We start from the raw sequence: 27181 nt of genomic DNA, 5'->3' as shown, positions 1-27181 counted from the left end.
CACTTGTACATTTTTATGGCTTTCTCTTTGTTTTAGTTTTTATATAAGCTACTAATATGCTTATCCTCCCTTTAGTTTTTAAACTGATTTGGAGTCCGGATATCATTCTCTTTATATATAATTCTCACAGAAAACCTCATGTATCTGGGCATATGATAGATCTACAATCTCTAACCTATCCAAATATAAATATACCTTAAAATAGAATGCTGTAAGGAGGCATGGCACATCTGATTTTCCCCATTTCTGAGCATGAAGGGGTGCTCAGTTATACTGTACATGATAGAATAATTAAGGGATATATTTATACTTGAGGTCTGGTATACTTAATGTATAATGAAATGAAAATAATCCATTGAGAATGATTCATATCATACAGTGAGATTAAAAATACTTTATTTTACTATATGTAGTTCTGAAATGGTGAGCCTACATTTTAAAATTAACCATCATATTATATGTTTTAGGTAATACATTCTCTGTCATAGGATGTAAGGCTGAGAAAGCTTTTGCTTCAGAAAAAATTAGTCATGGCAGGACAGAAAACCAGCAAACAAAAGACAACTCTTGACTCTTAAATTCTAAATAGATGTTAAACTCTGGGCTGAGATAAGAGCTTGAAAGAAAAGGTTTCTACGTGTAGAAGGCCTGCTGTTTTTGAGAATAAAAAACTCAAAATGTATGCCCTAAAGTGTATTTTTGAAAGATTATATGATGATGTGAGGCAATTTTATAACTAAAAATGAAACAAAAATATCTAAAGAAGACATGAGCAGTAAAGTAAGAGTTAGTCTTTGATGAATGTTTCAGCGCAAGCTACACCCATCCTTGAGCTAAAGTCTGGGGAGTTGGGGCAATAAATCAGTAAAATATTGAGTATCTGTGAACAGAAGGAAACTTGTATTCTATCTGGAATTTGGGTGCGAACAGCTACCTTGGAGTTTTCCCTATGCCGACACAGAGCAGGATGGTAGAACTGACTCTTCCACTGGAAGTGGCTGCACCCCTAGTGTAGTTTCCACATCCCCCAAAGAGAAAAGGTAGGGACATGTGAATCTCTGTTCCACGAGGAACAGAGGAGAGGTGATGACCCTGGAGTGGTAATGAAGGAGAGGTGATGACTCTGAGGCTACAGACACAACATGGTTCATGTAAGATGAGTTCATTCTAGGATATAAATACCCCCTATGATGCTATGATATTCTGTATGTAAAACTTAGAACACTTGTAATGTAGGCATTTTCTTAGGGAGAAAGAAGTGACTCAGTTTAAACCTTAAATGACTAAGAAGAACTGGGATTACTTGATCATACAAAATTTGCCATCAGGATGAGTGGCAGTACGAAGTAGAGAGGATGCTGTCTAAAAATTTTTGAAATGTAAAATTTTTATACTGCTAGCATATATACTAGTCATACTAGTACATATGTGACTAAAATGTCACATGGGATAGCATAGTGTAACATTGGTTGCAACTTATTAGTAGGCCATCAATTAACTGAGTTGCCCAGCTGGAATGTAGTGGCACGATTTTGGCTTACTGCAACCCCTGCCTTCTGGGTTCAAATGATTTTCTTGTCTCAGCCTCCCAAGTAGCTTGGATTACAGGCACATGCCACCACACCTGGCTAATTTTTGTATTCCTAGTAGAGACGGAATTTCACCATGTTGGGCAGGCTGGTCTTGAACTCCTGGCCTGAAGTGATCCACCTGCCTCAGTCTCCCAAAGTGCTGGGATAACAGGCATAAGCCACTGTGCCCGGCCTGCATCCAGCATTTTTAAAACAATGAAATATAATTCAAAAATAAAATAAAATTCTATTTTATAGAAAATACAATGCATCATATGTAATAAAGATAAATATTGGCCAGGTGCAGTAGCTCATGCCTTTAATCCCAGTACCTTGGGAGACCAAGACAGGAGGATCACTTGAGGCCAGGAGTCTGAGGCATGCCTGAGCAACATAGCAAGACCCCATCTCTACTTTTACAAAACTAAAAACTAGCTCAGTTTGGTGGCATGTACTTGTAGTCATAGCTCCTCAAGAGGCTAAAGTGGGAGGATCATGTGAGCCCAGGAGTTAGAGGCTGCAGTGACTATGATGGTGCCATTGAACTCTGGGTTACAATATGAACAGATTTTCAATGTGTCAGTTCAGAATTTTTTAAGTATGAAAACTTTCATTTTAAGGATAGACAAATTCAAAGCACAATGTTAGTTATTCTTTATTAAGGAACTGAAGATAACCATTAATCAAAATTAGTAAGGGAAAGTTCTTTGCGTGCGTGTATTTCTTTCACAGATTAAGGTTATTCTTTACATTCCTTTCGTTGCAGAATGAGCTGTTGAATTAGCTGATGCCTCAGTGGTTATCCAGTAGTAGCGTTTAAAATTCCCAAATGCCACGGAGCGTTTGGGAATCTTAAATGCTTTTTTGTCTTTGGTTCTGTTTATGTGACAAATTATGTTTATAGATTTGCCTATGTTGAACCAGCCATGAAGGGAAGGCCTTCTACAATATTCAACAGCCCTTTATGCTAAAAATTCTCAATGAACTAGGTATCGATGGAACAGATCTCAAAATAATAAAAGCTATTTATGATCAACCCACAGCCAATATCATACTAAATGGGCAAAAACTGGAAGCATTCCCTTTGAAAACTGGCACTAGACAAGAGGATCCTGTCTTACCATTGCTATTCAACATAGTATTGGAAGTTCTGGCCAGGCCAATCAGGCAAGAAAAAGAAATAAAGGGTATTCAATTAGGAAAAGGGAAATTCAAATTGTCTCTATTTGCAGATAACATCATTGTATATTTAGAAGACCCCATCATCTCAACCCAAAATCTCCGTAAGATGATAAGCAGTTTCAGCAAAGTCTCAGGATACAAAATCAACGTGCAAAAATCACAGGCATTCTTATACACCAGTAACAGACAAACAGAGCCAAATCATGAGCAAACTCCCTTCACAATTGCTACAAAGAGACTAAATACCTATGAATACAACTAACAAGGGACATGAAGGACCTATTCAAGGAGAACTACAAACCACTGCTCAAGGAAATAAGAGAGGACACAAACAGATGGAAAAACATTCCACGCTCATGGTTAGAAAGAATCAATATCATGAAAATGGCCATACTGCCCAAAGTAATTTATAGATTCAATGCTATCCCCATCAAGCTAACATTGTCCTTCACAGAAAAAGGGAAAAAAAAATCCTTAAAATTCACATGGAACCAAAAAAGAGCCCACATAGCCAAGACAATCCTAAGCAAAAAGAACAAAGCTGGAGGCATGACTCTATCTGACTTCAAACTATACTACAAGGCTACAGTAATCAAAACAGCATGGTCCTGGTACCAAAATAGATATGTAGACCAATGGAATAGAGCAGAGGCCTTGGAAGTAATGCTACATATCTACAACCATATGATCTTTGACAAACCTGACACAAACAAGCAATGGGGAAAAGATTCCTTATTTAATAAATGGTGTTGGGAAAACTGGCTAGCCATATGCAGAAAGCTGAAACTGGACCCCTTCCTTACACCTTATACAATAATGGTATAGGCAAGAACTTCATTACTAAAACACCAAAAGCAATGGCAACAAAAGCCAAAATAGACAAATGGGATTTAATTAAACTTAAGAGCTTCTGCACAGCAAAAGAAACAATCATTAGAGTGAACCAGCAATCAACAGAATAGGGACAAAATTTTTGCAACCTACCCATCTGACAAAGGGCTAACATCCAGAATCTACAGAGAACTAAAACAAATTTATGAGAAAAAAACAACTGCATCAAAAAGTGGGCAAAAGATATAAACAGACACTACTCAAAAGAATACATATATGAGGCCAATAAACATATGAAAAAATGCTCATCACCACTGTTTATTGGAGAAATGCAAATCAAAACCACATTGAGATACCATGTCATGCCAGTTAGAATGGCAATCATTAAAAAATCTGGAGACAACAGTTGCTGGAGAGAATGTGGAAAAATAGGAACGCTTTTACACGGTTGGTGGGAGTGTAAATTAGTTCAACCATTGTGGAAGACAGTGTGGCGATTCCTCAAGGATCTAGAAATAGAAATATCATTTGATCCAGCAATCTCATTACTAGATATATACCCAAAGGATTATAAATCATTCTATTATAAAGACACATGGACATATATGTTCATTGCAGCACTGTTTACAATAGCAAGACTTGGAACTGACCCAATGCCCATCAGTGATAGACTGGATAAAGAAAATGTGGCACATATACACCGTGGAAGACCATGCAGCCATAAAAAAGGATGAGCTCATTTCCGTTGCAGGGACATGGATGAAGCTGGAAACCATCATTCTCAGCAAACTAACACAAGAACAGAAAGCCAAACACTGCATGTTCTCATTCATAAATGGGTGTTGAACAATGAGAACACATGGACACAGGGAAGGGAATATCACACACTGTGGGGCCTGTTGTGGGGTGGGGGGCTAGGAGAGAGGTAGGAGGTGAGATTGGGGAGAGATAACATTAGGAAAAATACCTAATGTAGGTGACAGGGGGATGGATGCAGCAAACCAACATGGCATGTATATATCTGTGTAACAGTCTTGCACAATCTGCACATGTACCCCAGAACTTAAAGCATACAAAAAGAAGAAGAAAAAAGATTCCCAACAGGTTGCATCAGCTAACTGCAATGTAGCCAATTACCAGACATAAAATAATTATTATTTGCTCTAAATGACAGAGAAATCAGGAAACTAGATTATTGGTTCCAGGCTATGAAAATGGGACCTTAAATACAGCTGGGTTTGTTGTAGAAAGACAGGTAAAATTTTCCTTAATTCTAGTCACAGATTTTTCTACCTGGCCAGTGTTATTTATACAGGTGCAATGGAAAATGCTAGCTTTGTTACATACTGCCCCTTGCCTAGCCAAGATAAATCAAGTGTTATATGTTTATTCATGATAATCCTTGCTAATGAATTTAAATGAGTTTTTGTGGGATCTCAAGAGCACTTTCAATGTTACCAACAACTTCCTGTGTTAGAGACACAGTTCATTTTTTTTTTTTCTAATTCAATTCTGCCTGCTGTTGGAATAGCAACCCTACACACGAAATGAAAGTTGGATGTTCTTTCCAAGTTGGATGAGTTCTCCCAAGAGGGCCTTATTTTATTCATTTTGGAGGTTTTTAGATATCCTTCTCTAAAAATCTCTAGCTATTACACTAAATACACAACATGTTAAACAACTAAAAATCTGGTACCCACATAAGAAGTAGTATCTTAGTTACCACCTTACTCCTGCCAGAAGGTCCATAATTAAAAAGTCAAGAAACAATAGATGTTGTGACGTGGTGAAAAGCGAACACTTTTACACTGCTGGCAGGAATGTAAACAAGCATAACGACTATGGAAAACAATATGGAGATTCCTTAAAGAACTAAAGGTAGAATTACTATTCAATCCAGTAGTCCCACTACTAGATATCTGCCCAAAGGCAAATAAGTTATTATATGAAAAAGACACATGCACATGCATGTTTGTAGTAGCACAATTCGCAATTGCAAAGATAAAGAACTAACCTAAGTTTCCATAAACCAACAAGGGGATAAAGAGCATGTGGTATATGTATACCATAGGATGCTACTCCACCATAAGGTGGAATAAAATCATGTCTTTTGGTTGGAGCTGGAGGCCATTATTCTAAGTGAATTAACACAGTGGGCAGGCATGGTGGCTCACTCCTGTAATCCCAGCACTTTGGGAGGCTGAGGCGGATGGATCACTTGAGGCCAGGAGTTTGAGACCAGCCTGGCCAATATGGTGAATCCATGTCTCTGCCAAAAATGCAAAAAAGTTAGCTAGGCATGGTGGTGCACTCCTGTAGTCCCAGGTAATTGGGAGGCTGAGGTGCGAGAATTGCTTGAACCAGGGAGGTGGAGATTGTAGTAAGCCAAGATCATACCACTGCATTCTCGCTTGGGTGACAGTGCAAGACTGTTAAAATAAAATAATAAAATAAAATACAGGTGAAGTAACACAGGACTGGAAAACCGAATATCATGTTTTCACTTACAAGAGGGAGCTAAGCTATGAGGATGCAAAGGCATAAGAGTGATAGAATGTGCTTTGGGGACCTGGGAGGAAATGTTGGGAAGGAGATGAAGGATAAAAGACTACACATTGAGAGGCATAGTGTACACTGCTTGGGCGACAGGTACACTAAGATCTCAGAAATCACCACTAAAGAACTTATCCATATAAGCACACACCATCTGTACCCCAAAAACTACTGAAATAAAAAAGAAGTAGTATTATAGTAAAGCACAAATGATCATAATAGGAGTGAGTTAATTACCAGTCCCCTGCACTGGCTGGCAGATTTCTTGAGTGGAAGAAGTAGTTTCTACAAAGCAGGCTGGAGAATACTTAAAGAAAAAAAAAAAAAAGGTAATGGACTGACTACTGCTACAGCCAGAAAGGATAGCACAATACTTGCTTTAAACCCTGGTGAGGTCAATGCCACTGACGGGGCTATATATTATAGATTTCAGTAGAAGTGTTGATTTGTAGTCAACGTCCCATTTCCCTAAAGCTGAAGATTGGCTTGATAATGTGAGGAAAATTCATGTATCTGAAGGAACCTCTGAAAGGAAATATGCCTTCTGATGTTTCAACTGAACAGCTATTAAATTTTTGTTAGCAGGATCAGGTAGGGCAGTGACAAATTCAGAATTTCATTAGATTTTCTTCCCTTTAGTGATAAAGAAAGGCTATGGAAGGTTAGCTTTCAAAAAATGATTAACATGTGTAAAAAACAGGGATAAACCTTTTTGGGAAATTTCTAGGGTTCACTGAAGTACAATAACAAATAGGATGAACAATAAAGGATAATAGAATAGAAGGTATATTAGGGAAATACATCGTTGCATCATTTTAGTTGGAAGCTGTCTACTTTGTGCTTTCATCAGCTTGAGCTGAAGATCCTTGGTTAGAAAACTTGCTCTATCTTCTGTCTTTGGAGGATTCTTAAGAATTCTTGGCTTAAGTCCAAGTAAGATCATTTGATTTTTTTTTTTTTTAATTAGAGGACATAGATCCAAAGATAATGGCTAGGAGTTTACCATGGTACTGTTTGTTGTTGATAGTACCTGGTAAGGTCTTTTTTATCAAGGTTTGTGGGCAGTCTTGTTTCAGAGGAACAAATCTTATTTAGGTTCTGTTTAGTATGATGTTATAAGCAGGCTGGTTGTACTTGCTATAGATAAGATCAGGCATATGCATTAATCCATTGCAATACTTGGTCATATTAGCCTGCAACAGAGATTGAAGGTGCAATTCCTAGATGCATGGGGTGGCCTCTTATTAATTTATAAGGTGAAAGCTGATGAATCCCAGAAAGAGTTGATTTCATTGTTCTTAAAGCTCATGAAATACCTTAGGCCAGAAAAAGTTGAGGACATCTGGAAGCATTGTTTATTTTGGTTTTAGAATTTCATTATTTGCTCTACTTTTTCTGAAGACTGAGGATGAAATTTCTTTTAGCAAAAGCTTAGGCTTTGCAAAGTTCATTAAGAAGAGTCCCAGAGAAATGTGTGCCCTGTCACTGAAGTGATGGGCTAGATTTCCCCATTTCAGAAGCAAACAAACAAAAAAATCAAATAACTTCTTCACTACCATCAGAGCTTTTTTTCCCAGCAACAAGAAGCCTCAATCCATCTTGAGAATAAGCAAACAATAACTAAAAGATACTTACTGTCCAATCATGGGAGTGATTGGGGTTGAAGGTATTCAAAGGGACTTGGAACCTTCTTTTCAGTCTTGGCAGAATTACGCTGTTGGCAAGTAAGACACGCACTGGAAGCATCTTTGGCAAGACTCTTAAAATTACCCAGGTAATGATATTTCAATATCATGTCCAATTTCAATGTTAACTTAGATAAACGTATTTGGTAACAATTTAGATAAAATAATAAAGCATTTTTGCTAAACTCCAGAAGATAATTTGTTATGATCAGACAACAGCTTTTTAACACCATATTTTCCTTAAGTAACGTGTATTCTGACCTTCCCTAATGCTTTTTAGCTGAATCAGGGGCTTATCGTTGGCAACTAATGGTGGCATCTTTGAATCTCTCCTGAGTTTTTCCTATTTGGGAGGTGATGGGTACAATCATTTTAGTAAATCCTGCTTGTTCAGCATAGGCCAGTTAGATAAATAATTATCCTGTGGTCATTATCATGGGATTCTGGATCATTATGCTTTGAATGAGTCTTCACTTTTATTATGCGTAAAAGCTTAATTTGTTTTCATTTTTATGCAAGTATCTGCAGAGATGAGGAAACCTCTTTTATTCTAAAGTATTACCACATCATAGACCACCTTACAAGCAAACTTACTGTCTGTGTAAATATTTGCTCTATAACTCTTGCTACTTGGCTGCCTCAGAGGTGTGATAAATTCAGCCATTTGGCTGATTTAACTTTTCGGTAGAAGCTTAGATTCTAATTGTGAATTTTGATCTGTGATAGCCGGCTTAATATTTTCCATTTCTTATTTTTAGGTACAGACAAAATTAAATCAGGATTGTCCAAGGGCATTTCCAGAAAATTCTCCCACAGAGGCCAAACAATAAATAATGAAATTTTCCTTCCTTAGGTTAAAAAAAAAAAAATAGAGAGTTGCTGGGTACCTGATGTTATAGCAACTGACAGAGATCTTTAAAAGGGAAAGTAACAATATTTCACAGGAAGTAAGGTATCTAGCTGAGGAGTACTGAGTCTGCACATTATGGGGAATGATCACATTGGTAGAGACAAAAGAATCATGTCAGCTGAAGCTTTCACAAGCTCTGCTATTGCATCTTTTACACAGGGGAGATATGCATTGGCCAATGGACTGAAATAAGCAATGGGTTTCTGAATGTTTCCTTGTAGTTGAGACAGTATTCCAATGCCTGCCCAGAACATCAATGGTAAAAAAAAAAAAAAAAAAAAAAAAAAGAAGGGGGCTGTCTTTAGTTTAGTTTCCCAGGAAAAATATTGAGTGATCTCAGAGAATTCAGTATCCTGTCCTTCAATATTCAGATATCCTTAAAAGGCCTGAGCATCCTTTTGGTAACTTCTCTAGGAATTTCCTCGACTGTGCAGATGACTCATTACATAAAATGGTCATGTTGATCCATTGTATAACTAGTTTATACTTTTTCTTTTAACTAATCCTCTATTGGTAGACAATTCAGTCGTTTCTGGTCTTTTGCTGTTAAGATAATGAAGCTATAAGTAGCCAGAATATATGTCACACATATGTGACTCTACATGTGGAAATGTCTTCAGGAATAGCTGGATGTGGGGTAAAAGAATGCTGGCAGAACCTGCTTCTCTGTCCATCCGCAGCTCCTCATTTTCGGTTGCCCTCACTCAGATTCTCTTCCCACATTGCCTGGCAAGCACTCTGTAGGCAGACTGACTGCATTTAAACCCTGGCTCTATCACTTCCTGTTGGTGTGATTTGTGAAAGTCTACCTGTAGGGACATACATACATATGCCTAATATATCCCATCGTAACTAGGAAATACAACATAAAACTAAAATCTAAAGACAAAAGAGGCACAGTGAAGACAATTCAAAGCAAATGTATAAAAAATATAATACCGATTATGTTTTTGAATGGTTGGATGTATGTGTTTGAATGATTGGATATTGGCACATCATTTCAATGCATACATTTTCAAACAATATCTATGCAAGTATATATTGCCTTTATAATAATAATAATAATAAAAGAATCAATAATTCATTCAACAAACTCTTATGCAGTGTCTACTTAGCTAGATGCTCATCTAGGCAGCAAGGATAGAAGAGTGAGCAAGAGACAAAACTCCCTGCCCTGTGGAGCTCACATTCTCATGACAACAGCACTCCATGAGGGATGCAACAGAAGCAGACTGGATTAGATAAGAGAACTGTGGGCTCTTTCCTAACTGCTACCTGCAGCTGTGTGACCTTCAGGGGCTCAGTGTCACTGCACCTCAGTATTCTCACCTAAAAGATAGGGGTACAATATCTATTAACAGGGTTACTGTGAGAATTAACTGAAGTCATGAGTGTGTGAGTACTCTAAAATGTAAATCATTGTCCAAATATGAGGTATAATAATTAGGTATAATTATTGTGGGCTTTGCTAAGTGCAGAACAATATTGTCTAATTATTCTTTTTTATGAACTGTGTCTCTAAGAAGTATTAAAACATGCTATATTTAAATCATTTCTACTAGAATTGCTGAAAAGTATGAAGAGCTATCTGAATGGAAAACTGTGCCTTTACTTTTACATGAAGAAGAAAATGTGCAAAATCTCCTTTATTGTTTAAAATTGGAAACATAAAATAATTTTAGGATCAAGTTCATGGACAAAGTTTTTATTATCCAGGGAAGGTATTAAATTTTTACCACTGCTGAAAATGCATTTGCTAAATTCTGTCTAATTCATGAAAAATTCAATTAAATTTAAGCCACAGTGAAATCCTCTTTATTTAAATATTGTTGAATGCATGAAATGTTACTTTTTTGTGCTACTATTTTGTTTCCACCAAATATTATTCTTTAGCAATCTCATCTAAGTAAAGAGTACACGGAGTTACTTACATTGTAAATCAGAGTTTTATTAATAGAAAGAACATTAAGGATTTTCCAATCCAATCCCTCATTTTACATTCGAAAAAGTGAGCTCCTAGAAAGCGAAATGGCTTTCAGTCATAGCTAGTGAAGTCAACAGCTGGGCAGGGCCACCTGGTTTTTGACTCCCAGTTCAGCACGGCCAGCTTAGTGAGTGTTCCAATATAGTCAGGCCTCTCAATACTCTACGTCTCCTTTAGAATTCAAGAGGAGAGCAATAAACTGTCTCACTCTCAACTTTTCCTTTTGAGTTAGATTAATATCTTCATTTAGAAGGAAACAGAAGGATTTCTTTCATACTTTAAACCTTTATACGTACCTTTAGGGCAGCCCATACCTTTAGCTTTTTGTTATGATTCTGGATTTGACCAACTATTCTTATTTTATTTTATTTTTAGAGATGGGGTTTTGCTCTGTCACCCAGGCTGGAGTACAGTGGCACCGTCATGACTCACTGCAGCCCCAAACTCCTGCACTCAAGCAATCCTCCCACTTCAGCTACAGGTTTGCACCACCACTTCAGGCTAATTTTCTTATTTTTTGTAGAGATGGGGTCTTGCTATGTTGACTAGGCTGGTCTCTTGCACTAGAGCCTTGGCATCCTAAAGTGCTGGGATTATAGGCTTGAGCCATTGTGACTGGCCTGATCCACTATTCTTTGAAATCTCAAACACTGTCGTAGAGGCAGAAAAACAAACAAAGCAAACAACAGAACCTTGCAGTTGTGCTCCTGACTGTGTACAATGGTGTAAGAAACTAGCCCTGTCCCATTTCATGGCTTCCGCCAACGGTACTTGTAATGTAGAAGGCTCGCACCCATCCCCAAAGAGCCCTGGGTTGACTTCATCTTGCTTTTTCTCTGCAAGGGCTGGCTACTCTGGAAGGCCTTCGCATTATTTCACATGTGACAAAATCCATCAGCAGCATCCTTTCTGATGAGGCCACCCTTTTCCTTTGCAGTTGTTTGTGATTTGTTCTTACTTTAAAGGATGCAGGGAGGCAGAATTTCTGTTTCTGCATCAGCTCTGGCATTTATTGGTCTTTATTGCCTTTAGCTCTGGCAAGCAGTGTTTTTAGTTCTATCCAGAGGCCTGCAAATAACAGGTACCTCATAAGCTTCACAAGGTTGTTATTAATGGTTACTGCTCCTCAGCACCTTTGTTAGAGTTGTTGAGGACTTGTTTTCCAAAATAAAATGGCATTTTTATTAGGCATGGGCTGTGTCAAGTGCAGCTAAAACAAAAGGCTGATCTTTAATTTTAATGTTTTTATTGACGGTGAGTAAATGTTATTTTTAAAGTAAGACTCTATGTAAGTATTTTGAATTATCAATGTTCATGCAAGTTGGAAAAATGTAGCAGAGTAAATATATTTACTCCTGACTATCACTTTTTCTATTTGAATCTGAAACATATTGCCTGGACTTTTGATCATTAAAAATAAACATCTGAAAAATAATTATGACTATCAGGTCAAAGTTTGCTAACACATTTTGACATTGTGTCAGCAAATAAAGAAGCCAAACAAAGAAAATATGGTAGAAAAAAAGTCTTTGCATGGGAATCTAGGAAGAGCCTCTGTAACTTGCTGTGTGACCCTGAGCAACCAGCTTCATCACTCTGAGTCTGTCTCTTTAATTTTAAAGTGAGACTGTCAGACTGCATTAGCTGAGAGAGCTCTTCTGGTATTAATTATCTATATTCTACATCCCTGTGGGTTTTTTTTTTTTACTTACTAGGAATTACTAGGTATGGAGGGGTGAGATGGTTTTCATTTTGTTTCTGAATCAACAAGGTATATTGTTCATTTCTCATCATTTGAGACCATCTGTTTCATGACATTGCAGATTTACAGCCCACGTTTCAAGGCACCCACATTATCTATATTGAAAACGTGGAGGGTCACAGAATGTTTTTAATAAGTTAGGACCAAAACAGCAAGACCATTACATAAGCTCCTCAGAACAGGCATGTGTTAAAGAATCTAATCACAGAAGCTCAAGTCATAACATTAAGCAGACCCTAAAGAGGGGCATTTACCCTCTATTGCAAACAGTCATTTTAGTTGGCCCACAGTAGAGTGTAATGTTTTAATAATACATTAAAAGGGCAGAGTTTGTGAGCTCCTGATGCATAGGCTATTATTAACATACATTTTTTTCTTCTTTTATCAAAGTGATAAATTCTCCATGCTTATTTTGTGATGTAGTTAAAAGGAAGTCATTGAATTTTTACAGTTTCAAAATGCATGTGCTTTCCAAGACCCTGTAGAGCTGTGGGACTTCTTTCTGGTTTATAAGTAGGCAGAGGCAGAGTAAGAGGAAACTTGAGTACAACTTATGTCAACAAAAAGAAAAAAAATTGAAGGCTAAGGTTTTCTTTTATCTGAAATCAGGTTTAGTTTCAATGCAATTTCCTCTTTTGATCCTGCTGTCTGCAATAATGTCAGCAACCTTGAGTTTATTTATTGCTCCTTGGTATAATCTCACTGTGTGTGGAAGCCTGGTACCAGGCTTCCCTAAATACTTTGGTGATAAAGGTCAGTCCAGAGCAGAATTATGAGGGGAAGCAGCTATCTTTACTCTCTTCTGTCTGATTTAACGGTTACTTATCAACACAGAGTTAGAAGTGGGCCTCTACAAAAGAGAAAAACTTAGAGGTGGATGTATAGATTTGTATTTTATAGACATACACCTAAATATATCTATATATAAAGTAGGCATTCAAATATGGCTTAGTAGGTTGAATTTAAGATGAGATAGCTGAGGTCAAAAATAGCAAAAATCTAAAGGATTGTAATGACCATCAAATAGCAGTTTCCACTTGTATCTCCAGGCCTGCAGTCAAGGGTAACACTCATAATCGATCAAAGAAAGTCAACACACAAAGGGGGTCTTCACATTCTTGAGTTTCTGTCACTTCGGTTCTACACCTAGTGGGAAACTCAACTGTGTCCCTTAAAATTTTGACTTAACAGTTGTGAAAATGTCTTAAATGATAGAGGCTTTACCTCAACTTGAAGATCAAATATTAATCACAACTGGAATGATACCCTTTACAGGCTATTTTGTTTAGCAGTATCTTTCTTTCCCCCATCAAAAATAAGGAAGAGATATTTGTTTGAGTTTTCAAATTCCATTTGCTCTGTTAAAACAGCATTGCAGCCAAAAGACTCTAATCAGAGTTTCCCTGTGACAAGCCTAAACAATGATCCAATAGGAGTGAAAAACCAAACTAATGAGAAAATGATGTAAAAGGCCAGCTTTCTGCTCTCCCCACAAGGATTTTAATTACAGAGAAATCAACAGCTGTGCCAGGGGTAACACAGGAGCGCTGGCCATGCAAAAGAACACCTTGGAGGGAATGAATTTGAAGTAAATGGGCTGGAAATATTGGTTTTCCAAGCAATCAACAACAACACACGAGGGGTAACAGAGACTTTAGTTTGGTTAAGTGTGCTGATCCCAAACTTAAGTATGGCAAATGAATTCCCATGAGTGTGTGGATACGTGTGATCCCTGATTAAATGGGAAAATAATCTTTTACTTACACTGCCAGTCACAAGATCTGGGAAAGCAAGATGACGTCCAGCCCAGGACCTCAAAACCCACTGTATATTTTCCCAAGATATGAAAGTAAATGTTCTCCTGACCCTATCACTCACTGTAGGAATATAATGTTATTCCATATTGTTTCTTTTCTGTACAGCTCACCTCATACAGAATATTTTGAACAAAAGTTTTTTCTCTCACTTCAGGAGGGCTTATATCTTTTTCTTCTCCTGATCCTTTCTATGTGAAGGTTATGCTTAAACTGAAATTACTTAAAACATGCTTTTATTAATCAGCTCACTAATGAGAAGCTTAAATATATCCCTGGATACTAGAAATACTATGTCAACCAATGAAGTCAACCAAAAACCAATGTTAAATAGGTTCAGAATAGCATAATAGTTAAATAGGTTCAAAATAGCAAAATCCAAAGCAAAAGAGAAAACGTTTTCAGCCTTTGTGATTGGACAATAACCTTGAGCTTTTATTATTCCTTTTTTTTTAATATGAGTATTGTAATACATTTGAGTCATGACTTCAGTGTTTTATGATAGTGGTCCCCAAGCTTTTTGGCAGCAGGGACCAGTTTCCAGGGACAGAGGTGGGGGAGATGATTTTCGGATGAAGCTGTTCTCAGGCATTGGATTCTCATAAGGAGCACACAGATCACTTGCAAGAGCAGTTCACAATAGGGTTCCCGCTCTGAGAATCTAATGGTGCTACTGATCTGACAGGAAGCAGAGCTCCAGCAGTAATGCTCGCTTGCCTGCAAGTCACCTCCTGCTCTGTGGCCTGGTTCCTAACAGGCCACGGACCAGTACTGGTCTGTGGCCCATGGGTTGGACACATCACAAAATGAAAGGCAATCATTTTTATTGAGAAAAGGCAATAAGCACTCACGTTCATCAGTTAGGGGTGTGGCAAGGTGCAGTTCTGTTTGCTCACTCTGGACATTCTTTTCCTGGGGACAGGCAGCTGGACACCCTGACCATGTGGGACGACACAGCTCGGTCTCACAGGGCTTTCTGCACAGGGCAGCAGCTTTGGGAAGTGGATAGAGCCAGTGGTTGGAATCTCACTTGAGTTCAAATTTCACTCAGCTCAGCTGTGTGAATCAAGTAGCTTGCTTAACCTTTCTAAGCCTTGGTTTGCTTAATTAAGCAACTAACCTGAGGTAACTTTGTTAGAAGGTAGAAGAGACAGCATTTGAATTTAAGGCTGACTTTAAGCCTGTGCTAACTTAATTCCAGTTTGCATGGTAAAGATGCATGTCTCACATGTTTAATACAGAGGATTAAACATATGTTGATTTCATTAGAAGGCTCTACCTCCTTCCTGAATGCTTTGCAAAATTCTGGTTGCTGCTCACTTTATAACAAGATAATTCTGTGATGCCATGGCTCTCACCCCCGACCGAGCGTTCTGTGGCTGTGCTCCACCTGCAGCTCTGCTCTGCTCCCATGCCCCAGGTTCCTTTCTGCGCTGTGCCACTGCTAGAAACTGCTGAAGGAAAGAAAGTCTACATTTTAATGTAGAAGCCCAAGCATCAGAGTCAGTGGCAATGGTCTCCTGATTTGCAAGAAACAGAAAAACAGGGCTACATTCTGGCAGTTTTGTTTTGTTGTGTTTTGTTTTAATTTTTGAGACAGAGTCTTGGTCTTGCTCTGTCACCCAGGCTGGAGTGCAGTGTCTCGATCTTGGCTCCCTGCAGCCTTGACTTCCAGGGCTCAATGAATTCCCCACCTCAGATTCCTTAGTAGCTGGGACTACAGGCACGTGCCGCCAAGCCTGGCTAATGTTTTTGATTTTTAGTAGAAACAAGATCTTGCTATATTTCCCAGGCTGGTCTTGAACTCCTGGGCTCAAGTGATCCTTCTGTCTTGGCCTTACAAAGTATGCTAAGATTATAGGTGGGAGTTACTGTGCCTGACCTCTAGCAGTTTTTTTCTTTTTTTGTCTTCCTTTTCTTATTTTATTTTAAATTTGTATTGAAACTGTTTCTAAAGTCCTGGGTACTGCCTTATTCCTTTGATCCCCATGCTAAAGACTCAGAAAAGATCTGGGATTCTACCTGTTGCCTATACATTGCTACTGCTGTAGCTGGAAGTCATGTCCGTAGGCATTGCCTCCACTTAGCTGGCAGAAAAAATAGTTTAATATTCAGTAGACTAGACTTTATAGTGAAGGCAGTGACCATGTCTGGTTTTTCCCTATTTTCTGCCCATTACCTAGAATGGTACCTGGGTCATGGGGAGCACTCCATAAAACTTATCACAGGTTTTTCCCCCACAAGTCTTCACTATTTGTTTCATATCTAGTAACTTCATACAGTGGATATATTTGTCTAGATGCTAAGTGGTATATTTACACTAGACCATTCTTGTGGATTCATAGGAAACCGTATTTTTCAATATCAGTCATGTGCTGCTAGTGTTTTCCAGATTTTTTTAAGGTTATAGGGCAACATGTATTGTAAAATAATAAACCTTATTTTTTAGAAGAACATTAGATTTATAGAAAAATTGTTTTGTTTTTTTTTTTGAGGCGGAGTTTTGCTCTTGTTACCCAGGCTGGAGTGCAATGGCGCAAGCTCGGCTCACCGCAACCTCCACCTCCTGGGTTCAAGCAATTCTCCTGCCTCAGCCTCCTGAGTAGCTGGGATTACAGGCACGTCCCACCATGCCCAGCTAATTTTTTGCATTTTTAGTAGAGACGGGGTTTCACCATGTTGACCAGGATGGTCTCGATCTCTTGACCTCGTGATCCACCCGCCTCGGCCTCCCAAAGTGCTGGGATTACAGGCTTGAGCCACCGCACCCGGCCGATTTATAGAAAAATTGTAAAGAGAGGACAGAGGGTCCTCATCTACCCTACAGACAGCCTCCCCTATTATTAGCATCATATGTTAGGAAGGCACATTTGTTACAATTAATGAACCAACACTGATACATTATTATTAAACAAAGTTCACACTTGACTGAGAATTCCTTAGTTTTTACCTAATATCCTTTCTCCTTTCCAGGATCCCACTGAAGTTAGCATGCTATGTTTAAAAGTCATGTCTCTTGGGGCTTCTCTTGGTTGAGATAATTTCTCAGACTTTCCTTATGTTTGATGACCTTGACAGTTTTGAGGAGAACTGGCCAGGCATTTTGCAGCAGGTCCTTCAACTGGAATTTGATGATCTTTCTCGTGATTAGATTAAGGTAGTAGGGTTTTGGAACCCAGAAAGACCATAGATAAAGTACCATTTTAACCACTTCATGTGTCAGAGTACTTACTGTCAAGATGACTTGTCGTTGCTGATGTTGCCTTTATCACCTGACTGCAGTAAGGTTTTGTCAGGTGTTTCTACTGTGAAGTAACTTCCTCCACTTGGCTTTCCCTACGGTACTCTTTGGAAGACAGTTTACACTTGAGGAGTGGAGAGTTTGGAGAGTTTTGCTTTCTACTCCCTCCAGGGAGAGTATGTGCATAATTATTGGAAATTCTGCCTGGAAGATTTGTCTCTTCTTCCCCTCTTATTAATTTATTTAATTACTTATTTATATTAGTATAAACACATAAATATTTATTTATGCTTTAAGTTATAATCCAACACTATTAACTTTATTCCTCAAATTGTTCCTGGTTTGGCATTGGGAACATTTTCAGTTGGTTCCTGTGTTCTATTGACATGCAGTTACCATTGTGTGGTTTAAAACTTTTTATTTTTTTTGAATCACTTCCTTACTTTCTGGTAGTATAAAATGTTCCAGGCTCATCTTGTATATTTTGGCCCCAGTCATAGAATCAACCATTTCTCCAAGGAACCCAGAATCCTTTTTTGGAGAATGGTGTTAGAAACAAAGATTTGGGTACTAGATGTGTCCATTGTGATAAGAGTGTCATTGCTTCTAGGCTTTCTTGGCTGACAGAGTGTGGGAATATGTATCTGTATAGTAACCCTAGTATATAGAAAAGTGATAAGTATTACATTTCTATATATAAATATTTATATTTATATTAATCAAAACATGCATATATACTGGTATCTCTGACTCTAATTCATTATCACATGAATCATTCTAGTCTCCTCTCCTTACTTACCTGTAAACTCCCACTCTAACAGCGAGAAACCTGCCTTCAACTATCTGTAATCCATTTACCTAATTGCACAATTTTATTATACATGCATAGCATTCTCAGAATTGTTCACTTTTGCCCTCATTGGAAAGAACTTTATCAAGTAAACTACAGTGCTTATATACAACTTATTTTGGCCTGAACCTTACAAAATTGATTTATAAAGTTACTGAGGTCAGCAACTTTTCCCCACACTTTCTCCATTGAGGTTGTTTCATACATTTGTAATACAGTAAGAGTCTCTGATCAAAGTCTTCATTCTATTCTGGGATCCCCAAGCTCCCAAATGATTTTTTTTAATTTGCATACATTTACTGAGACCAGCTCTGCCGTAGAGACTCCTACCCAGGCGGCACTGAAGGAATTGAGAAGCAAACAGCCAGATGGAACAACAAAGAGGGACTATCGGGGGCCAACAGCCTTCTGAGCTGAGAGCTTCAGCGTGCTGACGGCATTCTGGGCTGAGGGCCTCGAGCAGCCTCTGACCCACTCATTTAGTCTCTCTGAACAGGTGATGATCATTAACAAACAGATGTTTGGTATTTTCTCATAACACAAAAATAAAGTAGGTAGGCAGCTGGTGCCTGATTACCACGGATCACAGACAAACTAAAAAGTATTCTCCATGAGGGAGCTATAAGGGCAGGGTCACATATCCCATACTTAAAGAATTGTTTTAACCAGTGTACGATATTTATATATTGTCCTGCCACTTTAGAATGTCCCAAATAGTTTTCCACTGTAGGGGGCAGCTAGGTTTTCCTTGCCCTCATTCTTCCTAGCAAACAATATATTCTATCTTACACTCAGCATTTCTCAGCAATCTTACACTTAGCATTTCTCAACATACATTAAGGTATACGTAGTTGTGCTATAAAGTTTAATGGATTTTAAAAAACACGAAGTGTGCAACATCTACTTTTTTAACATGGCCAAAATCATGGCCAAGTTATACACTGTAGAAATGTGTTTTTTTTTTTAAGCAATAATTCCCATGTATAAAATAGAAACCTTCTTTTTAAAAATCATTTGTTGTTTGTGGTTGAACACCTGTGTATAGTTGAGATGGCCCTACATTCATTATGTATTCTAGCTTAGATTGCTCAATTCCATGAAAAGATGGCCACATCATCTTCATGTTTTGCTTTTAATGTACATGGAGTAAATTTCAATCCATAACTCAACAGTTCAAGTCCTCACCAGAGAATTCAGTCTGAAGTGACTATGCTAGTCTATCTTTATCAGAATCCCACATTAGAAAAATATACATGATGAGACTAAATCAAGACTATGTTTTATGGAACACTGACTCCCTTGATCAGATATTCTACAGTTCTATCAAATCAGATTATCAAGTACATGCTGGTGCCATATTGTCTTGGCCCCAGGCAGATTGTCTACATGGACCTTGTGTTTTAAGGTTAAGCAGGTTAAGCCTTAGGCTTTTTGTTGAGGGATTAGAAGAAACAGCCACATTAACAGCCCCTACTGCACTTGCTATAGGAAGGCTGTTGAAGATATTTTTTACTACATAACCTCATCTCTCTACCTTCCATAAGGAGTTCCAAATGAGAAATGCAGGCATTTTTTTAAGAAGGGCTTTTTAGAGCTTCACTCAGGGGAATGTAATTATTCATATAATCCTTCCCAAGAAAATCCTCCTCAGCTAGGAAGATAGATCCTCATAATATGATTGTTCAATTTTGCACAAATGGGAATGGTATGAATACAACACACATTTTGCTGATCAGGTCATATAAGCCCTGATAAATAAAAGCATGCTCAGTTAATGACAGATCACTCTCACATCTAATTCTATTTAACATTTAGTGATAGGAAACACTTTATTTCTTTAAGGAATTGGCATGATACCATTCCTCTATGACAGTACAATCTATGTAACTGGCCGTGTCTTCTTTTTAACCTGGCCATCAAGGAGAGTTTAGAATTTAAAACTCAACTTGAATAACTACCTAGCCTTTGTAATTAACACATCATTGTTGCTAATTTTGTAGTCTCATGTTGTATTCTCATATAGTCTGCTTTCACACTGTTAATAAAGACATACTCAAGACTGGGCAATTTACAAAAGAAAGAGGTTGTAAATTGGACTTACAGTTCCACATGGCTGGGGAAGCCTCACAATCATGGAGGAAGGCAATGAGGAGCAAGTCACTCTTACATGAATGGCAGCAGAAAATAGAGAATGAAAGCCATGTGAAATGAGTTTCCCCTTGTCAAACCATTAGATCTCATGAAACTCATTCACTATCATGCAAACAGTGCAGGAAAGACTACCTCCTACTTTCCCACCCACCCCCAACCCCGGTCTCTTTGACAACACATGGGATTCAAGATGAGATTTGGGTGGGTAGGGACACAGCCAAACAATGTCATTCCACCCTTGACTCCTCCCAAATCTCTTGTCCTCACATTTGAAAACCAATCACGCCTTCTCAACAGTCCCCCAAAGGCTTAAATCATTTCAGTATTAACTCTAGTCCAGAGTCTCATCCGAGACAAGCCAAGTTCCTTCTGTCTATGAGCCTGTAAAATCAAAAGCAAGTTAGTTACCTCCCAGATACAATGGGGGCATAGGCATTGTGTAAATACAGCCATTCCAAATGGGAGAAACTGGCCAAACCAAAGGGGCTACAGGCCCCATGCAAGTCTGAAATCCAGAGGGGCAGTCAAATCTTAAAGTTCCAAAATTATCTCCTTTGACTCCATGTCTCACATCCAGGTCACGCTGATGCAAGAGGTGGGCTCCCATAGCCTTGGGCATCTTACCCCTGTGGCTTTGCAGGATATAGCCCCCTTTCTGGCAGCTTTCACAGGCTGGTGTTGAGTGTCTGTGGCTTTTCCAGGTGCATGGCACAAGCTGTGGTTGAATTCATCATTCCGAGGTCTGGAGGACAATGAATGGTCCTCTTCTCACAGTTCCACTAGATGGTGCCCCAGTAGGGTCTCGGTGTGAGGGCTCTGACCCCATATTTCCCTTCTGTACTGCTCTAGCAGAAGTTCTCCATGAGAATCCCTCCTCTTCCCACCGCAAACTTCTGCCTGGATATCCAGGCATTTCCATACATCTGAAATTTAGTTAGAACCTCCCAAACCCCAATTCTTGATTTCTGTGCACTTGCAGGCTCAACACCACAGGGAAGCTGTCAAGGCTTGGGGCTTGCATGCTCTGAAGCCATCGCCTAAGCTCCACATTTGCCCCTTTTAGCCATAGCTGGAGTGGCTGGGATGCAGGGGACCAAGTGACTAGGCTGCACACAGCACAAGGACCCTGGGCCTGGCCCACAAAATCATTTTTTCCTCCTAGATCTCTGGACCTGTGATGGAAGGGGCTGCTATGAAGACCTCTGACATACCCTGGAGACATTTTCCTCATTTTCCTGGGGATTAACATTTAGCTTCTTGTTACTTACGCAAATTTCTGAAGCCTGCTTGAATTTCTCCTCAGAAAATGGGATTTTCTTCCCTATTGCACTGTCAGGTTGTAATTTTTTGGAACTTTGTGTTCTGCTTCCCTTATAAAACTGAATGCCTTTAACAGGACCCAAGTCACCTCTTGAATACTTTGCTGCTTAGAAATTTCCTCTGAATGATACCCTAAATCATCTCTCTCAAGTTCATAGTTATACAGATCTCTAGAACAGGGGCAAAATGCTGCCACTCTTTTTGTTGAAACATAACAAAAGTCACCTTAGTTCCAGTTCCCACCAAGTTCCTCATCTCCTTCTGAGACGACCTCAATCTGGATTTAATTGTCTGTATAGCTATTAGCATTTTTGGCAAAGCCATTCAACAAGTCTCTAGGGAGTTCCAAACTTGCTCACATTTTCCTGTCTTCTTCTGAGCCCTCCAAACTGTTCCAACCTCTGCCTGTTACCCAGTTCAAACGTTGCTTCCACATCTTCATGTATCTTTTCAGCACTGGCCTACTCTACTTTACTGTATTAGTTCTTTTTCACACTACTGATAAAAACATACCTGAGACTGGGGAATTTGCAAAAGAAAATGATTTAATTGGACTTACAGGTCCGTGTGGATGGGGAAACCTCATAGTCATGGTGGAAGGCAAGGAGGAGTAAGTCACATTTTAAATGAATGGCAGCATGCGAAGAGAATGAGAACCAAGTGAAATGGTTTCCCCTTATCAAACCATCAGATTCTGTGAGACTCATTCATCATCATGAGAACAGCACAGGAAAGACCCACCCCATAATTTAATTGCCTCCCATGAAGTCCCTCCCACAACACATGGAAATTCAAGAAGAGATTTGGGTAGGGACATAACCAAACCATATTACATGTGTATTTTACTATTATGCTGTTCAAAAGAAATGTAATTTAAACATATTTGTAAAGGGACAAAAAAAGAAAGAAAAAAAAAAGGCTGTACCAAACAACTGCTAACCTAAAGAAAGTTGAGATAGAAATAAAAATATTAGACAAAAAAACTTATTAAAGAAATGACTTGTATAAATATTATTTTTTAATAGCAAGGGAAAATCATTGAAAAGTTATAAATATTGAGCTTGTATGCACATAGCAAGACAACTTCACAATATATGAAACAAAAACTAACAATATTACATGGAATATTTGATAATTCTACAATTGCTGGAAATTTTAATAAACTTTTCTCAAAAGTGATGTATCAAATAAACCAAAAAAGAAAGGATATAGAATGTTTGAAGCACACAATTTACAAGCTGTGTGAATGGGCATGTTTTCTGTAGAAACTTAATGGTTTGAGAATATATGTTCTTTACAAACTCTCATGAAACATTTTACAAAGTGACCATAAATATGACATAAAGAAAATCTTAATAACTATGACTCCTATAGAATTAATTGCAGGACCACATTCTCTGACAATAATGAAATTGTCTATATAAATAACCAAAAGAAAATAATACTCCAATTGTTGAATAATAGAAGAAATCATGGTGAAAATTATGAATGTCTTCTCACTTAACAGAACACATTATATAAAAGCAAATAGAACACTGCTTGAGTTCTACTCAAAAGGAATGTTATTGTGGCACTTAGAAAGAAATGTAGGGTTGGAAAACCATATATTAGAAAGTAAAAACATAAAAACAAGCAAGCCAAATGATTAACTCAGGCAATTAGAAAAACAGTGTAGGGCCAGGCATGGTGGCTCATGCCTATAATCCCAGCACTTTGGGAGGCCAAGGTGGGCAGATCACCTGAGGTCAGGAGTTTGAAACCAGCCTGGCCAACATGATGAAACCCCATCTCTACAAAAATACAAAAATTAGCCAGGCCTGATGGTGGGTGCCTGTAATGCCAGCTACTCAGAAGTCTGAGGTGGGAGAATTGCTTGAACCGAGGAGGTGGAGGTTGTAGTAAGCCAAGGTCATGCCACTACACTCCAGTCTGGGCAACAGAGTCTTTTTTAAGACTCCATCTTAAAAAAAAAAAAAAAAAAAAAGAAAAAAAAGAAAAAACAAAGAAAAACAAACAAACAAAAACAACAACAAAAAGTACAAATGCAAAGAAAGCCAAAGAAAGAAAATAGTAAGATTAGAAATCAACAGAACATAAGACAAAAAAAACAAATTGTAAGATTAACAAAACTAGAAACTACTGCTTCTGAAAAAAATACAGCAATAAGTAAGCTCTTGGGAAGATTTTTAAGAAAATGATAAGACACAATTTAAAACATATTAAAGGAAACAATGCTATAAATAGGTAAAATATTTAAGGACCATAACATAATATTATGAACAGCTTGAGGGTAATACATTTAAAAATGTAAGTCAAATGGCAAATTTTGAAGAAAATATGAATTGAACTTTTGACTGAAAAAGAAATAGAAAACTTGGATAGAATATGATCAGTAATGAAGTAGGATAATAAAGTAGTCATAACACCCCAAATGATAATAGAATGAGATAAAACACAGATGTGTTTTATCAAATATTCAAGAAAATAATAATTCCTAATATACAAAATTTGTCTTAGATAGAGAAGGAATACTTCCCAATTAGTTTTGTGAGGCAAAGATAATATTTATAAGAAAACCAGACAAAGGCAGTATGAGAAGGAGAAATTAAAAATTAAAAGGTATTCTCATTCTGGAACATGAAAACATAAATTGTAGTCAAGTATGTCATGGTTAATATATGCCATATATAGTTTTTATACATAACCTTATATCTTCTGTTTATTCATGTAAAACATTCATTTCTGTAAGTATGCATAAACTCAGGACATATACGACAAACCAGATGTTAGCATTAACTGTATATTTTATCATGCCCCAAACACAGATGCAATAATAATTTTTACTATATATTCCTTAAATATACTTTTCAAGTCTTAGTCTTCTATGGATCCCTTGAGAGCCTTTTCAGTTTACTTTTTTATGGTCACTTCATTTAACCAGAATTTGGAATGAGCATGAAATGGAAATTTTAAATGTATTTTTGCTCAAGTTCTTTACAGAGACAACTCTATTGACATTTAATCCCCAGACCACAGAGACACTGAATCCACATCTTTGTCTTCTTTTGGGCCTGCCATATGTCAGTCTTCTGCCTGAACATTCCAAAGAGCAGCATGCAAAGAAGAAAGCCTCTATATAACTTGAAGATGTTGATCTTTCTCTACTATGACAGGATTGTTTGGCAGTAATAGATGAATAGGTAAGAGTCTTTCTCTTCCCACTACCCACTACCCAACCAAGCCAGTACCAAACTCTTCCGAATATTGAATTGTGATTCAAACATACATGTAAAGTGAAGATTTACTTTAAAAGGGCATGGATATGACACCAAAAGCACAGCCAACAAATTAAAAAATAAACAACTGGGATTATATTGAACTAAAAAGCTTCTCCACAGCAAAGGAAATATCAGCAGAGTGAGAGGCATTCTATGAAACCTATGGGAGAAAATATTTGTAAATCATATATCTAGTAAGGAGTTAATCTTCGAAATATATTTTCAAACTCCTGTAACTCAGTAGGAAATAACTAATGACTAATAACTCAGTAGGAAATAACTCAGTAGGAAGTGAGAGATAGGAAAAGATTGGTATAAAGTTACAGTTAGAGAAGAGGGGAAAGTTCTGGTGTTCTGTTGCACAGTGGGATGATGGCATGATTAACAATGTTATATTATATATTACAAAACAGCTAAAAGAGAAAATGTTGAATGTTTTCTCTAAAATGATAAATGTTTGAGGGCATGAATATGCTAAGTATCCTAATTTTATCATTACACAATGTATACATGTATCAAAAATCACATAACACCTCATAAATACATGCAATTATGTGTTTATTAAAAACACATTTTAAAAATTGGCTGAGGACATAAATAGACATTTCTCCAAAGAAGACATGCAAATGGCCAACAAGTTTATGCAGAAAATGCTCCAGATAGCTAATTATCAGGAAAATGCAAATTAAAACCCCAATGAGATTTTTTAAAATCACTTCACACCTGTTAGGAGGCTCTTATAAAAAAAACAAAAACAACAACAACAACAACAACAAAAAACAAAACAAGTGTTTCTGAGGATGTAGAGAAATTGAAACACCTGAATGCAAAATGGTGAAGCCACTATGGAGAACAGTATTGAAGTTTCCCCCAAATTAAAAATAGAACTACCAAATGATACAGGAATTCCACTTTTGGATATTTATTCAAAGAATTGAGATCAGCATATTGAAAAGATATTAGCATTCCCATGTTCATTGTAGCACTATTCACAGTGGCTGAGATATGGAAACAATCTAAATGTCCATTGATAGATGAATGGATAAACAAAATGTCTCAAATGCATACATTGTAATAATATTCAGCCTTAAAAAACAGTAAATTCTGCAATGTGCAACAACGTGCATGACACTTGAGGTTATTATGCTGACTGAAATAGGCTAATTTCAGAAAAGCAAATACTGCATTATTCCACTTATATATGTATCTAACATGGTCGAATTCATACAGTAAAAGGGTGGAAGGCTGAGTGTAGTGGCTCACACCTGTAAGTCATGGCATTTTGGGAGGCCAAGGTGGGTGAATTGTTTGAGGCCAGGGGTTTGGGACGAGCCTGGACAACATGGGGAAACCACCTCTCTTAAAAAAAAAAAAAAAAAAGGAGGTTGCTGGCAAGATGGCCAAATAGGAACAGCTTCTGTCTGCAGTTCCCAGCAAGATAGGTGCAGTAGATGCGTGATCTGATTTCCAACTGAGGAACCCAGTTCATCTCATTGGGACTGGCTGGATGGTGGGTGCAGCCCACAGAAAGTGAGCCGAAGCAAGGTGGGTCATCACCTCACCCAGGAAGTGCAATGGGTTGGGGGATTTCCCTCTCCAAGACAAGGGAAGCCATGAGAGACTGTGCCAGGAGAAATGGTGCATTCTGGCCCAGATACTGTGCTTTTCCCGTAGTCATCACAACCTGCAAACCAGGAGATTCCCTCTGGTGACTATGCCACCAAGGCCCTGGGTTTCAAGCACAAAACTGGGCAGAAGTTTGGGCAGACACCAAGCTAGCTGTTGAATTTTTTTTTTTTCACATTCCACTGGCACCTGGAACACCAGCAAGACACAACTGTTCACTTCCCTGGAAAGGGGGCTAAAGCCAGGGAGCCAAGTGTTCTGGCTTGGAGAGTCCCACCCCCATGGCAGCCAGTAAGCTAAGATCCACTGGCTTGAAATTCTCACTGCCAGAAGAGCAGTCTGAGGTCAACCTGGGATGCTTGGTGGGGGGGATGAGCATCCACCATTGCTAAGGCTTGAATAGACAGTTTTACCATTACAGTA

The 27181-nt window shown here is 38.1% G+C and overlaps 1 long non-coding RNA gene across 3 annotated transcripts in view; it reads left to right on the top strand.

Moving 5' to 3' along the window:
* LOC141584078 (uncharacterized) overlaps window positions 1–27181 on the top strand; it is a 115690-nt gene that overhangs the window by 76175 nt on the left and 12334 nt on the right. For all 3 annotated transcript variants that reach the window (XR_012517026.1, XR_012517025.1, XR_012517024.1), the window contains one exon: window positions 24884–25054. This is a non-coding gene — a long non-coding RNA (uncharacterized LOC141584078). The remainder of the gene's footprint in view (window positions 1–24883; window positions 25055–27181) is intronic.

This window comes from Saimiri boliviensis, chromosome 3, assembly GCF_048565385.1.
Source record: "Saimiri boliviensis isolate mSaiBol1 chromosome 3, mSaiBol1.pri, whole genome shotgun sequence".
Classification (NCBI taxonomy): domain Eukaryota; kingdom Metazoa; phylum Chordata; class Mammalia; order Primates; family Cebidae; genus Saimiri; species Saimiri boliviensis.
This window is presented reverse-complemented; position numbering and strand designations above follow the sequence as displayed.